This window comes from Myodes glareolus, chromosome 6, assembly GCF_982192425.1.
Source record: "Myodes glareolus chromosome 6, mMyoGla1.1, whole genome shotgun sequence".
NCBI classification, from domain to species: domain Eukaryota; kingdom Metazoa; phylum Chordata; class Mammalia; order Rodentia; family Cricetidae; genus Myodes; species Myodes glareolus.
Window position 1 is genome coordinate 7,040,590 of NC_142031.1, and position 22,841 is coordinate 7,063,430.

At 47.8% G+C, this 22,841-nt stretch overlaps 1 pseudogene; it reads left to right on the forward strand.

The window, feature by feature from the left end:
- Positions 1–2,467: 2,467 nt before the first annotated feature.
- Positions 2,468–4,143, forward strand: LOC125389326 (large ribosomal subunit protein uL13 pseudogene; annotated as a pseudogene).
- The last annotated feature ends 18,698 nt before the right edge of the window (positions 4,144–22,841 follow it).

Genomic DNA, 22,841 nt, shown 5'->3' on the forward strand with positions numbered 1-22,841 from the left:
GCCTCCTGGTGCCAGAAGCTGGTAGTTGGTGGTTTACTAGTATTAAAATGTGGAGACTTTTTTGGTACTTATACTCAAAATGTTGTCGCTTAGGACAAGGCTGTTGCTTTATAAAATGGATTTATCTAAGGTTAGACCCAGCCTGCTGATATCTCATACACCAGAGAAGAGCCCAAAGCAGGCCCAGCTCCTTCCCCTGTCACATTCTGAGCTCTGAATGACCTTGGATTGGGAGGAGAAGGGACAACTTCAGTTAGGAATCTCAGTGCCATTTTACATCCAAGGATACTAGGGGTCCCTGAAGGGAAGTGACTCCTCCAGGGTCCTTCAGCTGTAAGAGGTGGGTTCAGGACTTGAAGTCAGTCCTCCCAGACAGGATCCCCAGACTCAGCACCAGAGAGGATTTCTACCATGTAAGTAAGCCCTGGCAGGGCTGAAAGTGAAGGGGACCTCGGCAGTCAGGAGCTAGGCATGCCGTCAAGCCCCAGTCTTTCCCTTGCTTCAGTTTGGAGACAAATCCTCAAACAGAGCGTGTAATGCCACAGGGAGATGCTGAGCCATGGTGCCCATGGCTTTGTATGGTGGAATAGGCCTAGGAGACTTAGCGCAGGAGGCCCGGGAATCCCAGAAGCCTCGCTAGACGTGAAGCCACAGACCAGCGGTCCTCCAGCTCAGAGCAGGCACCAAGAGCACAGTTTAGCAAAAGGGACTGGTCCATGTCCTCACCAATGAGCCCAGCACTGCCAGGAGTCCTGCCACTGGGGCGGGGGTGCAGGGAATCACCTAAGAAAGAGAAACACTCATTCCTGGAGGTGCCAGTGTGCTTTCAGGAGTCACAGGCAGCTGCGGGCTCTGCTCAGGCTCCAGTGTGCTGAATGTGGACAGGCTCGGAGAATGAGATAAACCTTCTGTCCCCTTCAAAATTCCAGTGTGGCCAGACTTTCTCATGGTGGCCTCAACAAGCGCCCCTAGTGCCAAGTGAGGGTGGAAACCAGAACTCCCAGCGTCCTCTGCCTGCTGGGGCGGTGTGGACTCTGAGCAGGGACAGCTCCTCCCAGTCCCAAAGCCAGGAAGAAAACAGGTGCCACTGCTTACAAGAGGCCCTGGGGAAGCCCGAAGTGCCACCTCCTCTGAACAAGATGTCCTTGGCACCGCGCTGGGACTCGCTTCACCCGGTCTCATGAAAGCGCAGGACTCGGCCTCTGGACAAAACAGCCAGGCATTTCCGTGTCGCTACAGTGGGCAGCGCCTTGCCAGTGCCACGCCTAGCGTCACTATGTGCTGTCCCCTCTGGCTAAAACCCAGTGTGAGTTCCAAGCAGCAACAAGGGAAGGAAAAGGTCACAAGCCCTTACAGCCCCGAAGATGAAACACCCCAAGATGTCTGGGATGAGGGGAGGACCCTTTTGTATTGAGATGAGATTCAGTAAAAAATTCAGCGTCTTAAAGTGAATCATTGGGGCTGGGGGTGTGGCTCAGGAGTGAAGGACTTGTCTCATATTCGTGAGACCCTGGGTTTGAGCTCAACACCAAAACAAACAAAAAAGGAAGAGAAAACCCACAGAGTGAACAATGCAGTTGTGTTTGAGATAATTCGCAGTATTATGTAAACCATCGCCCCATCTAGTCCCAAAACATTATCAACACCCCCAAAGGATACCCCATCCTCACTGAGCAGTTACCCCACCCCCATCACAATCAACAGTCTCTCTGGAGTGTCTCTTCTGTATGATTCAGACAAATGGAATCAGGTAGTCTCCCTGGCCAGCCCTGCTGTCACTGGCTAGCGCCCGTTGCTCCTCTGATTGTGCACCCCCGTTTTACGTTAGGAAAAAAACTCACCAGCCCTTTCCAATCATGCAGCTGCCCCACCCTTGCCTCTAAGAGCAGCTCGCACCCCATCTTGTCAATAATCAGCATGGTCATTGGGGACAAGTAGTGATCCAGCCCAGCCCAAAACAACCTCAGAGTCATGCCTGAATGGCCCAGAGATTGACACTGTCTGGATCCATTATCAGCAAGCTTACTGGAGTGTTGGGGATAGAACACGGGGCTTCACCTATAGTCAGTAAGCGGTGCCTCCGAGTGTATGAGAGTGTGTGTGTGTGTGTGTGTGTGTGTGCACACTTGGGAATGCATGGGTGTGCCCGTGCCATGGTACATGTGTGGAGGTCAGAGGGCAACTTGTAGGAGTCAGTTCTCTCCTGCCACGTGGATTCTAGGGCTCAAACTTGGGTCGTTAGGTTGGCAGCAGTCACCTTTATCCGCCAGTCCAGAGGACACTCACTGTCATCCACATGGGTACCTGGATCCAGATCTGCCTGAAGTAGAAGCGGTCCTAGGCAGTTTGCCTTAAGAAGCTTCTAGCATCCTCTGTAAGTTAGACAGAGCACACATCTGTTGTTGTAGGAGGCAGAGGTGGCTGTAGTTTCCTGCCTTAGCATTACACAAAGCATCAGCCCCTTTAGATGATAGAGGGGCAGATTCTAGGGCGGGATGGCCAAAGCTATCTTCTGGGCTGTGGCCAGAAGGTGTTCCTTGTGCATTGCGAGGGTTTCAACAAAACAAAGTACCTGGCCTTTCTCCACAGCAGGTGAACACCAACCCTTCACGGGGCTCCTACCACTTCCAGGCCCTGCACTTTTTGGTGCCCAGTGCGAGGCCTGCTGCCCTGCCAGACCAGACAAAGCCTGACTGCCCTGGAACGCCTCAAGGTGTTGGGTAGGCTCCCTCCACCTACGACAAGAAAACGTGGATGGTAGTCCCTGCTGTCCTCAAGGCTGGGCAGCTGAAACCTAATCAGAAAGCTTGCTCATCTGGGGCAGGTGGCTTATGAGGTCGACTAGCAGTACCAGACTATGAGAAACAGAAGGATTCCAATTCCCAGATTCGTTACCGGAAGAAGCAGCCCAGAAGGCTACGGAAACAGCAGGAAAGAACGTGGAGAAGAAGTTCAGCAAGCTCAACAAGGTCCTTGGGACCAGTGGGTTCCTGGAGCGAGACAATGAAGACTGTTTGTGCCTCGAAGCGAATCAGAAGGAGCACACGGCCTTCATTCAGTTTGTTGAGGACCGAACTCCTGGTCTTGCACATGCTAAGCAAATGCTCGGTCACTGAGTTAAACTGCGGCCCTGCCAGGCTTCCTTGACTTCCCCAGCATCTTTCATGCCTTGTTACCTGTGTCTTTCGTTTAACACACCAGCTGCCCAGTTCTACACAGACACACACACACACACACACACACACACACAAACACATACACTTCCTAGTCTTTGGGTCTTCACTCTGGTCTCCACTTTCCAGAATGCTCTTCCCATCTCCCCACTGCCCCCAAGTGATTTTCTCTTGTCTTCTCTTCTCTTCTCTTCTCTTCTCTTCTCTTCTCTTTTTTTTTTTTTTTGAGTTTTTGAGACAGGGCTTGTCTCTGTGTAACAGTCCTGGCTGTCCTGGAAATCACTCTGTAGACTAAACTGGCCTCAGACTCACAGAGATCTCCTTGCTTCTGCCTCCCAAGTGCTGGGATTAAAGGCATTCACTACTACTGCCCAGCCATCCCAGGTGCTTTCCAGTCTTCTACCCTCCATTAGATGTAACCTTTCCCATAAGCCTCCTGACCTAGGACCCCACCTGTCTGTCCTCCATCAGAAAGCCATGGTTGTGATCTCCTCACCTCCCCCCACCTGTGATTCAGACTCAGCCTTCACCTGCCTGTTGCTTGTGGCTATCTGTCTGCCTCTGTAGTCTGACCCTGCCCCCAAACTGGGATCCTTCGGGGCAAAGCCTATGCCTGATGCACAGAACCTTAGTATGTGTTTGTTGAATGAATGAATGAACTAATGAGATGCCTAGCACTTTTCTTCAGAAGAGGGCTTGTGGTAGAGTGTTTGCCTAACACTCCACGCAGAGTCCCACCCTCGGCTCTTTCCCAGAACGCCAACAAAAGCCGCACTTCGAGACCACTGGCTCAGTGGCTTCTGCCCTGACTCTGGAAGCCCGTGTTCTCCGGGAGCTGCACCCCTCCGACACTTCCTGGTTTTTGAAGCCCCTGCACCTCACACCGCCCTGTTCTCCCAGGAACCTTGCTCTAAGACCCTGCAGACTCCCAGTCACACCCAAGGCCAGGATGCAGCAGCCCGAGAAGTGAGCCTCCAACTGTGGGGGATCATCAAGAATGAACAAGGAAGGGTGCTTCTCAGGGATTCCCTTTTCCAGAAGCAGCCTGTTGGCTGGCCAGGGAAGGAGTTTCACTCACTGATCCTTTTACCCAATGTTTGTCCAGAGCCCACTAGGAGCGGGGTGTTCAGCTCAGTAGTATACAGTCATGGGCATTTACAGCACTGCCATCCTGTACCTAAGAACAAGACAACCAATGTGCTAGGGAGCCCATTATCAGGATGCCCTGGGAGGAGAGAGCAGGGAGCCAGGGCCTTGCAGAATCGCTCTCCTTTGTTTACATTATAACCTGGAATCATTGAATTCTCACCAGGACTTTATGGGGTTGGGTGATGACTGCCACACCTTACAATCCTGCAGGAAGCTGGGGTGCAAAGAGGCCACTAGCCGGGAAGTGTAGAGCAGCCTTACACAAGCTCCAAATCCTGCTGCTTCTGCTGATGGGGGCGGGGTCTAGCTGAAGGCACGCCCTCTTGTTGGCTTGTCAGGCCACAAGAGGACAGAGTGTACTTCGGTACCATCCACGTGGCACAGGTGTCCTGGCTCCAGAGAGCACTCAGCTGAGGAGATCACAGGCCCCAGACAGACAGCCTTCAGGTCAGCCTAACCATCGTGGGGTCCCAGGCGTGTCATGGACTCCCAAGCAGGACCGCTCCCTCTCTGTTTCCAGGCCTTTAGAAGCAGCTTCCAGAGCCCCACGTGGCCCTTGGGGGCAGTGTGGTGGCTCCCCCCACTCAGCAGACAAGGTTTGACACCTGTCCTTGTGGGAACAGCTTGTTCCTGAAGAGAAAAACAAAACAATGAGTCAGACGCTAGGTGAAGGGTGCACTCGTTGTACCAGCGAGGGGACACAGGTCACAGAAAGGGCACCTGATGGCCCTGTCGGAAACAGCAGGCCAGAGAGAACATTCCAGCTAGGGTGTGGGATCTCTGGACATCATGGGCTCACTCCTGACTGCTAACTGTGATGAGGGGAGGAACAAGTGAAATTCTCGGAGCAGGAGTGGGTCACACTCCAACAGGGACTTTTCCTTCCCTCACACACAGATGACTTCAGGAGAGCAGCTCTCTCAAGGCCCTAATTTCTGTCTTATTCACCAGAGGGTCTCTAATATCCCAAATTTTATGTCACTGGGGGCTGGAGGGCTGGCCCAGTCAGTAAAGTGTTTGTTGTACCAGCACAAGGCCCTTGTTAGGGGCCCCAACATAAAAAGGCAAGCACAGTGTACACGTCTGTAATCCCAGGGAGGTGGACACGGGAAGATCCATGAAGCTCTGGTCAACCGGAGTCACTGAATTAACTAGCGCTGGGTTCAAAGACCTACTCTACTTCCAAAAACAGCGGAGAGAGAGACTAAACACCTCTGTGGACCTGAAGCAAGCACATTTACACACATCTGACACTCAGGGATGCACAAGTACACACACACACACACACACACACACGATGAGTACATAGAAGTCTGCATTTGTCAGACCACACAGCCTCTGTTAGGGGAAACAGGAACGTCAGTGCTCAGCTAGCAGGCTCCCTTCTCAGCGGCAGGGTGCAGGCTCCCATGTCGTTGGATAGTGCCGCTCAGATTCACGGGCAATCTTCCCCCAAGGCGATCCTTTCTGGAAATGCCCTCCCACGCACACCCAGAACTGTGCCTCACCCTCTTCCCAAATGATTTTAAATCAAGTCATCTTGTCACCAAAAGTTATCACCGATTTGAATTTGGATTTTATATCATACTCATAAATTATTAGCCTTAAAACAACTTTCCCCAGTCATTAGAAAAGATAAAACTCACCTTCAGCTTACAAGGGTCCAAAACCAGTCATGGGCTGACAGTGGCCCACAAGCATTGTTGTCTGGCCCCTAACTGTGGCCACAGCCCAAAGCTCAAATCCAGACACTTCTCCGCATGATCTGTCAATCAAATCAGGCATTCCCCCAAACCATGAACCCCATTTAACACCCACCATGCTCAATTTATGTCTCTTATGAGTTCTTCTAGAACATTCTTCTTCCTCCCCTTTTTAGCAACAGGCTTGTTTTCTTTTTGTTTGTTTGTTTGTTTTAATTTGGTTTGGTTTTTAAGACCCAAATCGAGTGTCACCAGTTCTGGGACCCCTCTGAGGATCCTCATGAAGTCTGAGTGCCCTCCTCACTTCTGTCCAAGTCTCTATAAAGAGAACATCACCATGCTGGCTGCCCAGTCCGATGATGGTCCTCATGCCCCTACACACCACCTCATCAGTGTTTGCAGCACGGGAGATCCTGATAAGTGCTGGGTCACCACCACCTCTGCTCCCTCTGGTCTGGTCCGTCCCTTCTGTTTCTCAAACCCTAGAATTGGTCACTCAAGACCTCAAGTCTGAGAATCTTCATCCAACTTCACCTCTTCTGTGAGTCACCCCACATCTGGGCATTTATACCATTCACGGGTGGTGGTGACAACTCTCAAATTGACATATACAGTCCCAGCTTGAACGCCACAGCCAGAACACCACTGCTGCTCTTAAAGTCAGCTCCCTAGTGACAGCCAACAAAGGCTAAGAGGTGCTTCGCTGTGTGATAGTTTCATGCATTCGACCTCCTGAGCCGAGGAGTCTAGAAGTAAGAGAGCAGGCCCAGTGGGGTGCAGAGTTGTGTCATCTGGACACAAGCCAAGTCATCAGAGAGGAGGGAACTTCTATTGAGAAGTTGCCTTCATAAGATCAGCCATGGGCAAGCTCTATAGGGCATCTTCTCAATTAGCCATTGATGGGGTAGAGTCCAGTCCATTGTAGGTGGTGCCAGCCCTGGGCTTCTGGTCCTGGGTTCTATAAGAAAGCAGGCTGAGCAAACCAAGAAGGGCAAGCCAGTAAGCAGCTCCTCTCTGTAAGTTGCCTGGCTGTGGCGTGTTGTCATAACAACAGGAAGTAACTAAGACAGGTGCCACACACCTGTAACTAAGACAGGTGCCACATACCTATAACTAACACAGGTGTCATATACCTATAACTAACACAGGTGTCACACACCTATAACTAACACTGGTGTCACACACCTATAACTAACACAGCTGGCATACACCTGTAACTAACACAGGTGTCACACACCTGTAACTAACAAGGGGTTCCATACGCTTATAACTAACACAGATGCCATACACCTGTAACTAACATAGGTCCCATACACCTGTAACTAACACAGGTCCCACATACCTGTAGCTAACACAGGTGTCACACACCTGTAACTAACACAGGTGCCACACACCTGTAACTAACATGGGTACCAAAAATCTGTAACTAACACAGGTGCCACACACCTGGGATCCTAGCACTCAGCAGGCTAAGACAATAAGATGGAGAACTCTAGGCCAGTGTGGGCTGCATAGCAAGAATTATTCAAAAGAGAGCAGGAGGGGCCAGCCAGATAGCTCATTAGATAAAGGCGTTTGCCACCAAGCCTGATGGCCTGAGTTCCATCCCTAAGGACCCACTTAAGGAAGGTCTCCCGCAAGTTGCCCTCTGACCTCCGTACACACAGTAGTGCATGAACACACAAATAGAATTTGATTAAATAAATAATAAATAAGAGGGAGAAAGGAGGGGAAAAGAGAAGGAGGGAAGAATGGATGGAGGGTAGATGGAAAGGAAGAAACAAGGAAGGGAAGAGGAAGGGGGAGGAAAGGGATGGAGGAAGCGAGGCCAGCTCAGAAGAACCGGCCAAATGCCTGCTAATCAAGCTGGCTCAGAGGCCACAGCCCACGGTCACCCCAACTGGCCTTGCTGAGCTCGCCTCTGGCCCACACCAACAGGCCAGGGTCCATGCACAGCCCCGAAGGTCCGGGCTGCAAACCCAGTCAGCACTTCCAAATAAGCTTGGGAAGGAGACACTGTGCCTGGGATGAACAGAGACGAAGAGGAGGCATCGCTCCCCACAGAACAGTCCTAAGCCCTTGATCTTATCAAATGTTAGCTGTATCAAATCCCAGAGCGGCTCCCCAGCCCTCCAGGGGTCATTATTCTTCTAAGCGGGCTCTGTGCCCGGGCCTCATCGCTTGCTTTCCAGAGTTACTTTGTTACTCTTCCATCGTCTCCCCAGTCTCTTCTCAACTCCTTCCATTTGGGACCCTTAACACCTGCCAGCTCAGGGCCCCAGCTCCTCCAAGGCAACCCAGAGGCCAAGTCCTCTGTTCTTGCTCATCCAGTCCCTCCAGTCCCTCTATCACTTTTATTGCCTTTTCCCGGCAAAACTCCCTGCAAAATTATCAGTGACCTCCACATGGGAAGGCCTAAGAGAAAATCCCCAGATAAGAGAGCATCCTCTCGCCTCCCAGAGTGCTTCTCTGTGCAAACACTCCTCCTCGGGCTGATTACAGGCACGATCTGGGCCAGACGGGAGAACGTGCGGTTCCGGATGGCTTCTGCCTGCCTGAGCCTGCATCTGCTTGGCCTGTTTCCCTGCAGACCCTTTGTGCCCCTCACCATCTCTCTGTCCCTGACCCAAGCACCTTTGACCCAAACAGCCAAGCCAAAGACCCTGAGCCACACGGCCCACCTTCTCTCCAGCACCCTCGGACTCCCGCAAATGTTCGAAGATCCTCCTCTCTCAGCCAGAGTGCTTTAACACAGGATCGCATTTCATCCAGAAAGCCATGTTCTGCTCCCTGGTTTCCATTAACGGTTGGTAGGCACAGGTTCTGGTGGATTAGGTAATCAGTCTCAGGCAACTGGGCAGGAAGTGAGAAGACTTCATTCAACCCAAGGCCTTGCCTTTCCCGGGAACCCACAATTGATCCCTCGGTGCAGGATGCACAGAGGGAAAGGAAGTCTGTACTGCGCCTCAAAGGCAGCAACCCCAGGCTCCTGGCCCCTGGCCCCAGCTGAGTCAGCTACACCCTAAAGGACATGTACTCTTGTCTCCTGCCCACTCACCCCCACCTCACAGCTGGTTCTTACTGAGAAGAGAGAATGAGGGGAAACTCCTGATTTGGTTATAAATCTTCTGATTCGACCTCTGGCCAAGGGAGATTTTCTTCTTCCTGTAGAAACACTGTCCTTTTTAAATTAGCAAGTTAGGGGCCGGCAACACGGCTCAGTAAGTAAAAGTGCTTGCTGCTAAGCCTGAGGACCTGAGTTCAATCCCTGAGACCCACGTGGAAAGAGAGAACTGACTCCTGCAAGTTGTCCTCTGACTTCTACACGTGTGCAGTGTACACACACACACACTAAATAGGTAGAGAAATAAAGGTTTAAAATCATTAAAATTAAACAGGTCAAGTAAAAAATGCACAGATATTATGACAGTACCATACACAATAACTAAAAGTGATAAACAGCTTAATATCCATGAATAAGTGAATGAATGAATGACTGAATGAATGAGTACAATAGGTCATCCATATTTGGAATATTACTCACCCATGAAAACTGTTGCCATTCTGACACCCAGTGCTTGGTGGAGCCTTGAAAGTGTAATGCGGAGTGAAGGAAGACAGACACGGAGGGTCCTAAAGTGCACGGACGCGGAGGGTCCTCCAGTGCACAGCCATGGCTCTGAGATGCACAAGATAGACAAACCTACACAGACAGAGGCACAGCAGTTTCCAGGGGTTGAGAAGATTCCTAGATGTGGAACTTTGGGGTTATGGGATAATTCTACACAGACCCTGTCTCAAACACAATGGAAGGTGAGGACAGACACCCTCTGATGGCCACACAGTATATTCATGCCCACACTTACACACACACACACACACACACACACACACACACACACTGAAGTGTACCCTTTCAATAGACAGATTATATAATATGTAATAGCTCAACAAAAGTGTTCTCTCTCCCTCTCCCTCTCTCTCTCTCTCTCTCTCTCTCTCTCTCTCTCTCTCTCTCTCTCTCTCTCTCTCTCTCTCTCTCTCAGCTAAACTCTGGCCAAAAAAAAAAAAAAAAAAAGATTCTCGGAATAACAAAAAGAAAAACAGCAGGAAAGCCCATGTCTTCCTGTAAATTGTCGACTGCATTCCCCAGGTCGTGATGGTCCTGATGTCACAAGTTTTTGAGCAAAAATCTGAAATTCAACAAGTCTCAAAAGGATCGCAAAAGGAGTTGATTAGCATGGTCTCGGGCGCCCCCTGGTGGGCACTGAGGATTTAGTTCCTTGCCAGTGGCGTGTGCTGGTTGCCCAGGGCTTGCAATGTGCCCACACTTGTTATTCTAAATCACTTGGGCCTCTCTGAATGCCAAGAAGGCCAGTCTTACCCCTAACCTATATAACTCTACATAACTCCTTTTAAACTTTTTTTTTCGGTTTTTCAAGGCAGGGTTTCTCTGCAGCTTTGGAGCCTGTCCTGGAACTAGCTCTGTAAACTAGGCTGACCTCGAACTCACAGGATTCACCTGCCTCTGCCTCCCAAGTACTGGGATTAAAGGTGCGTGCCACCACCTCCTGGCAAATGATTGATTGATTTCTAGTTTATGCCTGCACTTATGTCTATGTAAGAGTACTGGATCCCTGGGAGCCGGAGTTACACAGATGTTGTGAGTTGCCATGGGGTGCTGGGGATTGAACCTGAATCCTCTAGAACAACAGCCAGTGCTCTCAACTGCTGAGCCATCTCTCTGCCCCTTGCTGTCCTATTCTAACCTGAAGTTTGTCCTAGTAGGCAGCCTGGGTGAACAGACCAAGCTGTTTCGTGGTTAAAGCCACAAGGGTGTCATTTGTCTGTTTTTCTAGCTCTCTGTGGCTCTGTTACTTTTATCATTTTTTTTTTTAAAAAAAATAGTTTGTTTTTTTTTTTTTCCAGACAGGGCCTCAAGTAGCCCAGGTGATCCTCCAATTGGCTACATAGGCAAGGGTGACCTTGAATTTCTGATCCTCCTGCCTCCATTTCCTGGGGGCTGGGATTATAGACATGCACACCATGCCTGGTTCTATGCGGTCCCCAGATGGAACTCAGGGCCCCCTGCAACCTAGACAAGCACTTTCCTACTGATACAACCTCACAAAAATGAGCTTTAAAAACAGAAATTGGGAGAAGCAGCAATGACTTAGTGGTTAAGAGCCCTTGTTGCTTCTACAGAGGACCTAGGTCCAGTTCCCAGCATCCACATGGTGGCTCACAATCACCTATAACTCCGGTTCCAGGGGACCCAACACTGTCTTCTGGCCTCCCAGAGCAGTGGACACATGTGTTGCACTTACAGACATGCAGGCAAAACACTCGCAACATAAAATTAGAACAAATCTTAAATATAAAATAAAATAAAAATGGAAATTATGCGAAATTAGTGTCACAGAGAACTTAGATGTTCCACATCCTCTTTCAAATGACATCAACCTGAGTTGTTTGTAGATGCCTCTGAGATTTCTGGACAGTTAAGAAGGATTCTGTTCCATGAGGAGTTCATCCACTCAGACAATGTGCCCAAGCTAATGGGAGCTCACCAACTCCAACTGGACTGGGAATGAACGAGCACAGGATCAAACTAGTCCCTCTGAATGTGGTTGACAGTTGGGGCAGACTCAGGGGTCAAGGACAATGGCACTGGGATTTGTCTCTACTGCATGTACTGGCTTTTTGGGATCCTATTCTATTTGGATGTGTACCTTGCTCAACCTGGATGTAGTGGGGAGGGCCTTGGACTTTCCTAAGATTGGAGAAGGGTGGGGGGAGAGTGTGTAAAGGGAGTGGGAGGGGAGTGGGAGGAGGGGAGGAAGTGGGAATTTGGATTGGTGTTTTTTAAAGTAAAATAATAATAATAATAATAATAATAATAATTCTGTTGCTGGGCAGTGGTGGCACACGCCTTCAATCCCAGCACTTGGGAGGCAGAGGCAGGCAGATCTCTGTGAGTTTGAGGCCAGCCTGGTCTACACAGAGAAACCCTGTCTTAAAAACCAAAACAAAACCATAAGAAGAAGAGGAAGATGGAAAGAAGAGGAAGAGGAGGAGGAGGAGGAGGAAGAGGAGGAGAAAGACCTGCTTATGAATGCTTCTGGTGAGTTAAGTGGAGGAAATGGGGGCAGGTGAGACAGAGATCTTTGCTCTGCTTCTCTCCCTTGATCACCTACCCTGTACCATTTTTGGTAGCACCTCAACTTCCAAGGGGACCTCAGTATTCTTAAATCTACAAGCAACCACCTCTGTCTTAGTGGCCGGGGACCGCGCCCTCGCTTCTTAGCTAATGTTGGCTATGGGGGAGGGGGAGGCATTGTCCATCAGAATAGTCTCCCAGGTGCCCACCAGTCTTGTCCTGTGGTGTGAGAGGGAGGGAGGATGCTGAGAGTTCAGGAAGGACCCTGGCGGCACAGAAGCAAACCGCCCAGACGAATGAATGCAGCGCAGCTCGAAGACCTTCCATGGCTACACCTCCTCTGCAGCCACTAGAGGACACGATGGCGCCAGAAGGAGCCACAGGGACCCGTTTAGCCTCCTGAGGCGCCTGTGCTCCCTCCTGAGGCGCCTGCACTGTTACCTCTGTGCTTTCAGCCAGCACAGAGGGAAGGCGTTAGCAGTGACTCTGTGGGTCTATGCTACAATCAGCACCAACTTAACAGGCTCCCAGCTGGCAAGCAGTTTGCCAAGGACCTTAGGTCTCAACTGCCCTGCCCAGCGGACAAACCACCAGTCCTTGCTTCTCAGCCACCATCTGCCCACTTGTTTGTCCCCGAACCCTTCTCCAAGGGCACTTTTTTCCTTCCTCTCCACTCCATTTCTGGCTCCACAGTACTAGTTAGTTTTTGTTTTGGTTTGGTTTTGGTTTTAATTTGTTTTTTTTTTCTTTTTGTTTTGTTTTTTCGAGACAGGGTTTTTCTGTATAACAGCTCTGACTGTCCTGAAACTCACCCTGTAGATGTGGCTGGTCTTGAACTCAGACATCTGCCTCCCTGAGTGCTGGGATTAAAGGTGTGTGTGCACCACCACTGCCTGGCACAGTACTGAGCTTGAGGGAGCAAGGTTGCTAGGTTGTGGACCAGGCCACACATACCGGCAGTGACATCCTCCTCCCCACTAGTGTCCTCCTCCCCACCTCCAACAATCTCCTTTCCGAGCACCTGCTGGGAATCTAACAGGCCCAGTGGGTACCGGACTCTACTAAATCACAGACCAAGTCTGATTATGTTCACCTGCATCTCTCCCTGCCTCCATCCTCAGAGTTGATTCTGGAACCCTGCTGTATAAGGAGGGCTAGTACACTGTACTGAGAGCCTGGCTAGAGTGTGCAACAGACACCCCGTGCCTGGATTCCAGGCATTATGCACCCTTCCCTCAAGGATGTGTACAGCCCTCGGGCAATACAGGACAGACGGCAGAGCACTGCCCACGGCGGCCTGTCCTCGGGCAATACAGGACAGACGGCAGAGCACTGCCCATGGCGGCCTGTCCCCCGTTGTAGAAGAGGAACATTGATCGCAACTATACTTGCCCCGTCCCATATCCCTACATCCTTGGAATTGTATATTCACTTCCCAAATCCTCTCTGGTCCACTTGCTACCCAATAATCAGAAAGAGTCTGGCTCTGTGGCCCTTCTTTCTCTGACAGTCTAGATACATGAACCCCTTTCTCTGAGACCTGTAAGAAGGGACCCCTACCTGTCTCATGAGCCAGAACTCTGAGCCCTGCCGAACTATCATCTCCCTGACTGTCTGTGGAATTAGTGAGTCTAAAAAAATCTCTTGTTCCAGTGAACACACTACCTTGTGCCCCCCTTGAATCTTGCATCCTCAACTCCTCAGTAATGAATAATTAGGGTTAGTTGCTTGGTTGATTTTGTTTGGACTTTGGGATTTTTGTTGTTCAGTTGGGTTTTGTGTTTGAGAAAGTGCTTGCCTATGTAGCCCAGCCTGGCCTCGAACTTTCGATCCTTTCCTCAACCTCCCGAATGCTGAGAATGCTGGTGAGCATCACTGCACCAGGCTTTTCTGTTTTTTCTAGACTATTTTTAAAGTAGTTTGAGATTCACAGCAGAGCTGAGCCAGAGGAACACAGATCCCGTGGCACGCTTCCTGCCCTGGCACTCCACGCACGCTTCCTGCCCTGGCACTCCACGCACGCTTCCTGCCCTGGCACTCCACGCACGCTTCCTGCCCTGGCACTCCACGCACGCTTCCTGCCCTGGCACTCCACGCACGCTTCCTGTCCTGACACTCCACGCACGCTTCCTGCCCTGGCACTCCACGCACGCTTCCTGCTCTGACACTCCACGCACGCTTCCTGTCCTGACACTCCACGCACACTTCCTGCCCTGGCACTCCACGCACACTTCCTGCCCTGGCACTCCACGCACACTTCCTGTCCTGACACTCCACGCACACTTCCTGCCCTGGCACTCCACGCACACTTCCTGCCCTGACACTCCACGCACACTTCCTGTCCTGACACTCCACGCACACTTCCTGCCCTGGCACTCCACGCACACTTCCTGCCCTGGCACTCCACGCACACTTCCTGCCCTGGCACTCCACAACCTTCCCAATATCCAAGCCTTCTGGGGAAGAGGTGCGTCTGTCACAGCTGCCAACCAACACTGACAATGCCAATATCTCCCAAGTTCCAGAGTGCTGCAGGGTTGGCTTCTGATGTCTGTACTGGTCAATTTTCATCAACTTGACACATGCTAGGGTCACCTGGGAAAAGGGAACAAGTTGGTGGAGTTTCCCTGTCCTGACTACCTGCTCCCAAATAACTAACACAGAGACTTAAGGTTATTTATAAATGCTCAGCCAATAGCTCAGGCTTATTACTAAATACCTCTTGCAACTTACCCCATTTCTATTAACTTATGTGCTGTTCCGAGGCTCATGCTTTTGCCTCTATCCCATTTTGTGTTCTTCATCGGGCTGGCAACTCCTCTGACTCTGCCCTTCCTCATCCCATCACTCTCAGTTTGACTTTCCAGCCTAACTTTATCCTGTCCAGCTATGGGCCAGTCAGCTTGTTTATTAAACCAATCACAGCAACTTATATTCACACAGTGTACAGGATTATTCTACAGCAGGAATATCAATTGAGACAATGCCTCTATCTTGATTGGCCTGTAGACAACTCTGTTGGAGGGTGTTTTCTTGATTGATGATTGATATGGGTGGGTCCATCTCACTGGGGGTGGGGCCTCCCCAGGGCAGGTGGTCCTGGGTTCTATGAGAAAAGTGGCTGAACAAGGCCTGGGGAGCAAGCCAGCAAGCAGGGGCCCAAAACAGCCTCTGCTTCGGTTCCTGCCTCCAATTCCCACCTCGAGATCCTAGCCTGGCTTCCCTCGGTGAAGAACTGTAAGGTGTAAGATGAAATGAACCCTTTCCTCCCCGTGTTGCTTTCTGTCATGGTGTAGATCAGAGCAATAGAAAGCAAATTGGGACAGCGCCACACATTCTAACGACTGGGACAACTGTATCATGCTACACATCACCACAGGGGACTCATAGAGCTCACTTTCAGGATCCCCAAGCCGCCTGGGCTTCACCCGGTCATCTCTTGCTAACCATTCATCTCTTCACTGTCTCCACAGGCATCTGGCATCCCAAAGGTAATACAGCTGAAATCCTATAGCACCCAGACTTTCACATTGGCTCTGTGGCGACTAATCCTGGCTGTCAACTCCAGTTGAGGAATTGCCTCTGTCAGATCAGCCTGTGGGCATGTCTGTGGGGCATTTTCTTGATTGCAAATTGATGCCAGAGGATCCAGGCTCCTGTGGGCCATACCATCGCTAGGCAGGAGCAGAGGGGCTGGGCTGAGCGAGCCAGAAGAAGCAAGCTGGTAAGCACTGTTCCTCCATGGCCTCTGCTTTAGGCCCTGATTCCAGGTTCCTGTCTTGGCTTAACCTCCATGGTGGACTGTGACCTAGAGCCAAAGAAACCCTCTCCTCCCCAAGTTGGTTTTGGATGGTGTTGTAGTATGGTGACAGAAAGCAAACCAGGACAGGCTTCTCTACATGATAGGAATTTAGAGCCGGGAGATGGAGGAGCTCCTGTAAGCCCAGCATTCCAGGAGCTGTGGGGGAAGATAGCTGGAAGTCAGCCTGGGCTACTTAGGGAGACTCTGTCTCAATAAACAAACAAATGCAACAAAATAAAATTACGTGCATTTAAATTTCCTCCATGTCATTCTTTGACTTAATAGTTTATCACTTTCTAGAATGTTCTTTTATCGTCTTCATGATCCAGGTCATTTATTCACCTTCCAAGAGACATCCTGGTGGTCAGTTCTAACAGAAAGAGAGAGAAATGGGCTTTTCTTTTCTTTTTTTAAAAAATATTTATTTATTTATTTATTTATTTATTTATTTATTATGTATACAATATTCTGCCTGTGTGTATGTCTGTAGACCAGAAGAGGGCACCAGACCTCATTACAGATGGTTGTGAGCCACCATGTGGTTGCTGGGAATTGAACTCAGGACCTTTGGAAGAGCAGGCAATGCTCTTAACCACTAAGCCATCTCTCCAGACCAAGAATTGGGCTTTTCAATGACACAAGTTGTGATGGTGACTGGCATTGCAATGAATTCATAGGACAGTCTGGGGAGAACAGACATCTTGGCAATATTGAATCTTCTTATCCAATGACATGGAACCTATTTAAATGGTTCTTCCTAAAGCTATATTTATTTTAAATTATTTTTGTTAGTTTGTGTTCATTTGTGAATGTGTAAACGGCACACGCATGTGTATATGTGTCCACAGAGACCAGAAGAGGGCATCCTATCCTCTGGAGTTTGAGTTACAGGTGGTTGTGAGCTGCCCAGTGTGGGAACTGACCTCAAATCCTCTGAAAATGCAACATAGTTAGTTCTCATTAATTTGACACAAACCTAAACAAGCCCGACAAGAGAGGATTCTAGTTGAGAGTTTGTCTCCACCACATTGGCCAATGGGCATTTTCTTCATTACTAATTCTTTAAGAAGGCTCAGTTCACTGTGGTTCGTGCCCCCTCTGGGCGGGTGGGGCTGGATGAGGAGCAGGAGCTGTGTAAGGCAGAGGGAGCAAGCCAGTGAGCAGGCTTCCTCCGGGGCTTTGCTTCAAGCTTCTGCCTTCAATTCCTGCCTCGATTTCCCTTGAGGACAGACTGTAACCCGTAAGCCAGATTAACTCTCTCTCAGTTGCCTTTGGTCACAGCGTCTGTGACAACTGACAGTAAACCAGCAGCAGCAGGTGGCCTTAACTGCCGATCCAGCTCTCTAACCCACTCCAAGTGCTTTCACTCCAGTTGTGGAGATTTCCCTATGCGGATCTTGCATATTTTTTTTTTACAAATCTGTATCTTACTATTTTATTTTAGAAGTGTGAATATAAATGGTAATAGATTTATACTTTTTATTACATCTGCGTGTACTGGGCAGGGCACACGTGGGTAGTGCGTACGTGGAGGTCAGAGGGTAACTTGCAAGAGTCAGTTCTCTCCTTCCACCATGTGGGTCCTGGAAACCACATTCAGGTCACCAGCCTTAGCAACAAGTGCCTTTACCCCGTGAACCATGACGCTGACTCAGTAATATGTTTTTAATTTCAAATTCCACTTGCCTGTTACCTGCATTAGGAAGTCAATTACTTTGTATGCTACTGTTGGTGGGGAAGCAGACTGATCCAAGACTTTCTCAGAGGCCCAGGGGAAAGGACAAAGGGTACTTTAGTTCTGTGTCCTCACCAGGAATGGACATGGCGAGGCTGGTGTGAAGCTGGAGCCAGGGCTTCCTGGGAGTCCAGGTTGCTGAGGCTCCTGGGGACCCCACGTTTCCCGCTGGGTTGTGGTTAGCAGTCCTTAGGCAGCTGCCTCTGAGGGATCGGTGTTCTCTTTGCCAATATCGTCTGACTTAGTTATGCTGACATGTTGGGTTGCCCCCTGCAAATAGTGCATAAGATGTTGTACGTAATCAACTTGCTTGGCATAAGCCATCAGTTTAAGCAAGCCCCCTGGTCCCAGCTTTTCTTTTGTCGTCTCTGTTTCTCATCCCTGAGCCCACTCGGCACCTTGCCATTCGGGTCCCTTATTCCGGCTGGGTCAGATCAGATGTTGATCTCATCAGTTTCTATGCTCAGTTATTATATTTAGTTTTCATTAGTTGGAGGAGCACTCTCGGTTGCATTGGCTAGAACTTCCTGTGTTTCTGTCCAATAGCAGTGGAGAGAAGGCTCTTGCCTTGAACCTGGTGTCGGTCGGCAGGAGAGCTACCCTTTCTCATCATTCACTGTGGCCTTAGCCACGCTCTTCCTGCAGATTTTTATTATCAGCTTGAAGTTCCTTTACATTACCTGCTTGTAGAGAGTTTCATCACAAATGTATTTTGTATTTTGCCACGTTTGTGTATTGTAAGAGACCGCTTGTAGGTTCCTGGCTGCTCAGTTCCAAAATAATCAAACACAAACTACATTAATTAAATCACTGCTGGGCCAATCACTTAAGTGTATTGCTAGCTAGCTCTTACATCTAGTATTAACCCATTTTACAGTGTTTCATATTTTACCATGAGGCTCATGGCCTACTGGCAAGGTTTCACCATGCCTGTCTCTGGCGGTGTCTCCATGGCTTCTTTCCGACTCCATCCTCTTTCTCCCAGCATTCAGCCTAGCTTTCCCCACCTAACTAAGTTCTACCTTGCTATAGGCCAAGCCAGTTTCTTTGTTCATTAACCAATTAAAGCAACACATAGACAGAAGGACTTCCCACACCATTTCCTCTTTTCTGTTTAAACAAAAAGGAAGGCTTTAACTTTAACATAGTAAAATTCATATAACAAAACAGGTATCAGGCAAGAATTACAGTTACAATATTTTTATCTACTTTATCTTTTATCATAACTAAAGAAAACTATAACTATCAATTCTTCAACTCCATCAAAGACTCCAGAAGTATATAATATTACCTAAGTAAACAGGAAGTGCATTGTAAGCAACTTTCAAAACTCTACAATTGACAGAGACATCTTGCTGTCTGGACAGTCACCCAAAGTTCTTCTGTACCATTGGGGCATCCATCTTCAGCCTACAGGCCCATAGTATCTGGCAGATTTTTCCATGAAGTCAGAAATTTCAAAGACAGTTCTGCTTATATTGACAATTTGTCAGTCACTTTCTCCTGTGTCCTTCAGAATGTCTGGCAGATTTTTCATGAAGCAGGAACCCTGAAGGACCATCTCACCTTTAGGCAAGTTCAGCAGTCATCTCTCTGTGGGTCCTGCATATCCAGTTCACACAGCATAACATTAAGCAGTCCAGGCAAGAACAGTTTTTACCCAAATGACTAAACAACTCCATAAGGAGCCTCTTCAATGCCCATCATCCTCTTGGCATAACTGGTGCTGCCAGGAGCAGATGTGTCTCATGTCATGAAAAGTCCTAACTTCTTAAAAGATTTTAAATGCCATATTCTGAAGGTCTCTGAAAGATTTGAAGAATAACTATCTAACTGAAATATATCTCTGTATATCTAAAAAACCTAAATAACATTAGTACAAGATTGACTATTATATATTATTATCTATTAACCTATACTTTTAATTATACATTCCATTTTAAAATGAATTGCACAAACACAATACCTTAATAAAGAACAGAAATGCATATATAATAAAATTGACCTTAAATTTGTATCAATAAACCAATATCCATATCAATGCAAATCTCTATAGCATATCCCCTTTTAAATGTAAGCCAACATTTATAAACAGTATTTGGGAATATGGGCATTGTTCTCTCCAAACTGCTTCCTGCTGTTAATTGGACAAAGCAATTTTTTGAGGGGTGTTCATGGCGACCTCTCAGTGGGTGTTGATCCATTAAACCACATTAGTCTGGAATGATTCCACAGGTTCTCATCTTCTGTGGAAACAAAAGAAGAACCTCTTTTCCAAAGCAGCAAATCCTTAGACCCAAATTTGGAAGTCATGATACCTTTAAAACATATATACTGGTTTAGCTTAGCAGCCCATACAGTGAAATGTCTCTCTGTACTTAGCTCATGCACAGTAAAAAAAAAAAATAATAAAATAAAGAAAGAAAACACAATAATATACATAATGCAGACTCTCTGCATATTTTCCATCTTTATGTGGCTTATTCTTTTTTTTCTACTCCTTTTAATCTATGACTGTCTGTGCTCTGTCTCTTTAAAGACTTTACCTTTCTTTTAAACCATTTACTTTTTTTTATAACTGCCTATACACTTTTTCTTCTCTCTCCCAAGTCTACGTACATTTATCCAACACTTAAAGATCTTTTCTATCTGGATTTGTCCTTATTGTGTATCTGTAATCCTTTTCTGACCAGAAGTGCCTCTTAAAATGCTAAGCCCTTCTTATGAACTTAAGCAGTGGCATTGCTAGGGCAAATACGGCACTGCCAGCACAGCAGAGGAGGTCTGTTCAATGCCTATGAGCCACATACACTGCCCCAGTTCCAAGTAAGCAGCGGGTCTATGTCACACCATTAGGCAGTTTGTAACATGCTGCTCACAAACCCCGTTTAAATGCTCAGCCTCCTGAAAGAATCAGAGGTCACACTGTCAGCACAGCCCAGAAAGCCAGCATTTCAAAGCTGTGAGGTTTTTTTTCAGCTACCGCTGAGTCAGGAAAACCTCTCTTAAAGAAGCTGCAGCACTCCGCCAGCAAACAGCAAGAAGCTGTGTTAAACTCTGTATTTTTGTGTCTAGAATTCCTTTTCAAGCTCTCTCAAGTTTTTAAGTGGATTTAGTTGGCCATGTTGGCATGCCAAAATTTGTTGTAAGAGACTGGTTGTTGGTTCCCAGCTGCTCACCCCCAAAATAATCACACAGAAACTGATTAATTAAATCACTGCTTGGCCAATCACTTAAATGTATTGCTAGCTAGCTCTTACATCTAATATTAACCCATTTCTAGTATTTTATATTTTACCATGAGGCTTGTGGCCTACCAGCAAGGTTTCACCAAGTCTGCCTCTGGCGGCTCTGTGGCTTCTCTCTGACTCCATCCTCTTTCTCCCAGCATTCAGCCTAGCTTTCCCAGCCTAAGTTCTACCTTGCTATAGGCCAAGCCAGTTTCTTTATTCATTAACCAATAAAAGCAACACATAGACAGAAGGATCTCCCACACCATTTGTGTATGTGTGTGTGTATGTGTGTGTGTGTGTGTGTGTGTGTGTGTGTGTGTGTGTGATGGGTAAGTTTTTTCCTCTCAGTTTCTTCAATGATTGTTTCTATCATTGATTTTTTAATATTGAGATGGCCTTACATTTCAAGTAAAACTCCTTATTAGTTGTGGTGCTGAGTCAATAATTGATACACTAGTCCTATGGTAGAATGTGGGTCCCTTAGCTGATACCCCCATCTGATTTGGGATTCCCCTCTGTATGTTATGAATATTTTTATTACTATTGGTTAATAAAGAAGCTGTTTCAGCCAATGGCCTAGCAGAGTAAAGCAGGTGGGGATTCTGAACAGAGATATATAGAGAGAATAGGCAAAGTCAGAGAGATGCCATGTAGCTGCTAAAGGAGGCAGATGCCATGTAGCTGCCCGAGAAGCAAGAGGTAACAAACCAAGAGCCTTGTGAGAAAATATAAAATAATATAAATGGGTTAATTTAATATGCAAGAGCTAGCTAGAAATATGTCTGAATCATTGGCTGAACAGTGTTATAATTAATACAGTTTCTGTGTGATTATTCAGGTCTGGACATTCGGGAAACAAAACACAGCCTCTGTTTACAGATGGCGCCAATGTGGGCCAACTATATCCACATAAAACCTGAGAGAGCTTGGGAAGGAATTCTAGACACAAAAGAACAGAATTAAGCACAGTTTCTTGGTAGCTGCATTTTTTTCAGACAGACTCTGTTTGCTGGTGACAAGAGAGGTACAGCTCCTTTAAGAGAAGTCTTCCTGACACAGTGTTAGTGGCAAAAATTGCACAAATTCTTTAAGATCCAGCTTCCTGATTCATTCTGACAGCAAGAACTGATTTGGCTCTTTCAAGGGGTCCTGAACTTAAGTGGAGTTTGTGAGTAGCATGCTACTCATTGCTTATTGATGACATAGCCCCACTGTGTCCCTGGAACTAGGGCGGGTAGCATGGCTCACAGAGGCAGTGAACATACCTCTGCCATGCTGGATGGAGTGGAACAAACAGGCAGGGCCTTGGAAGTGGTCCTAGTCATGCCTGCCTAAATAAAAAAGCACTCCTGGTCAAAAAACGATTGCAGATACACAATAAAGACAGATGCAGATGGAAAAAAACTCTAAATAGGTCACAGTGTTGGATAAATGTATGTAGACTTAGGAGAGAGAAGAAAGAGTATAGACAGTTATAAAAAGAAATAGGTTTAAAAAATAAAACAAAGTCTTTAAAGAGACAGTAAAAGTAACATAAAAGACTACAGATAGTCAAGCTTTATGGTATGCTATATGAACTGAAAAAGTGACTGCTGAACTTTCCAAAAAACAGAACAGTCCTGCAAGGTTCCTGCTTCACAGAAGAAACTGCCAGATATTCTGCAGGACATGGAAGAAAGTAACTAATAAACTTTGCCATTAAAATGCAGAACAGATCTTCAGATTTCCTGCTTCATGAAAAAGTTGGCTGGATACTATAGGCCTACAGGCTGAAGGTGGATGTCCCAATGTTACAGAAGAACTTTGGGTGACTGTCCAGGCAGCAAGATGTCTCTGTCAATTCTAGAACTTTGGAAGTTGCTTACAACGTACTTCCTGTTTACTTA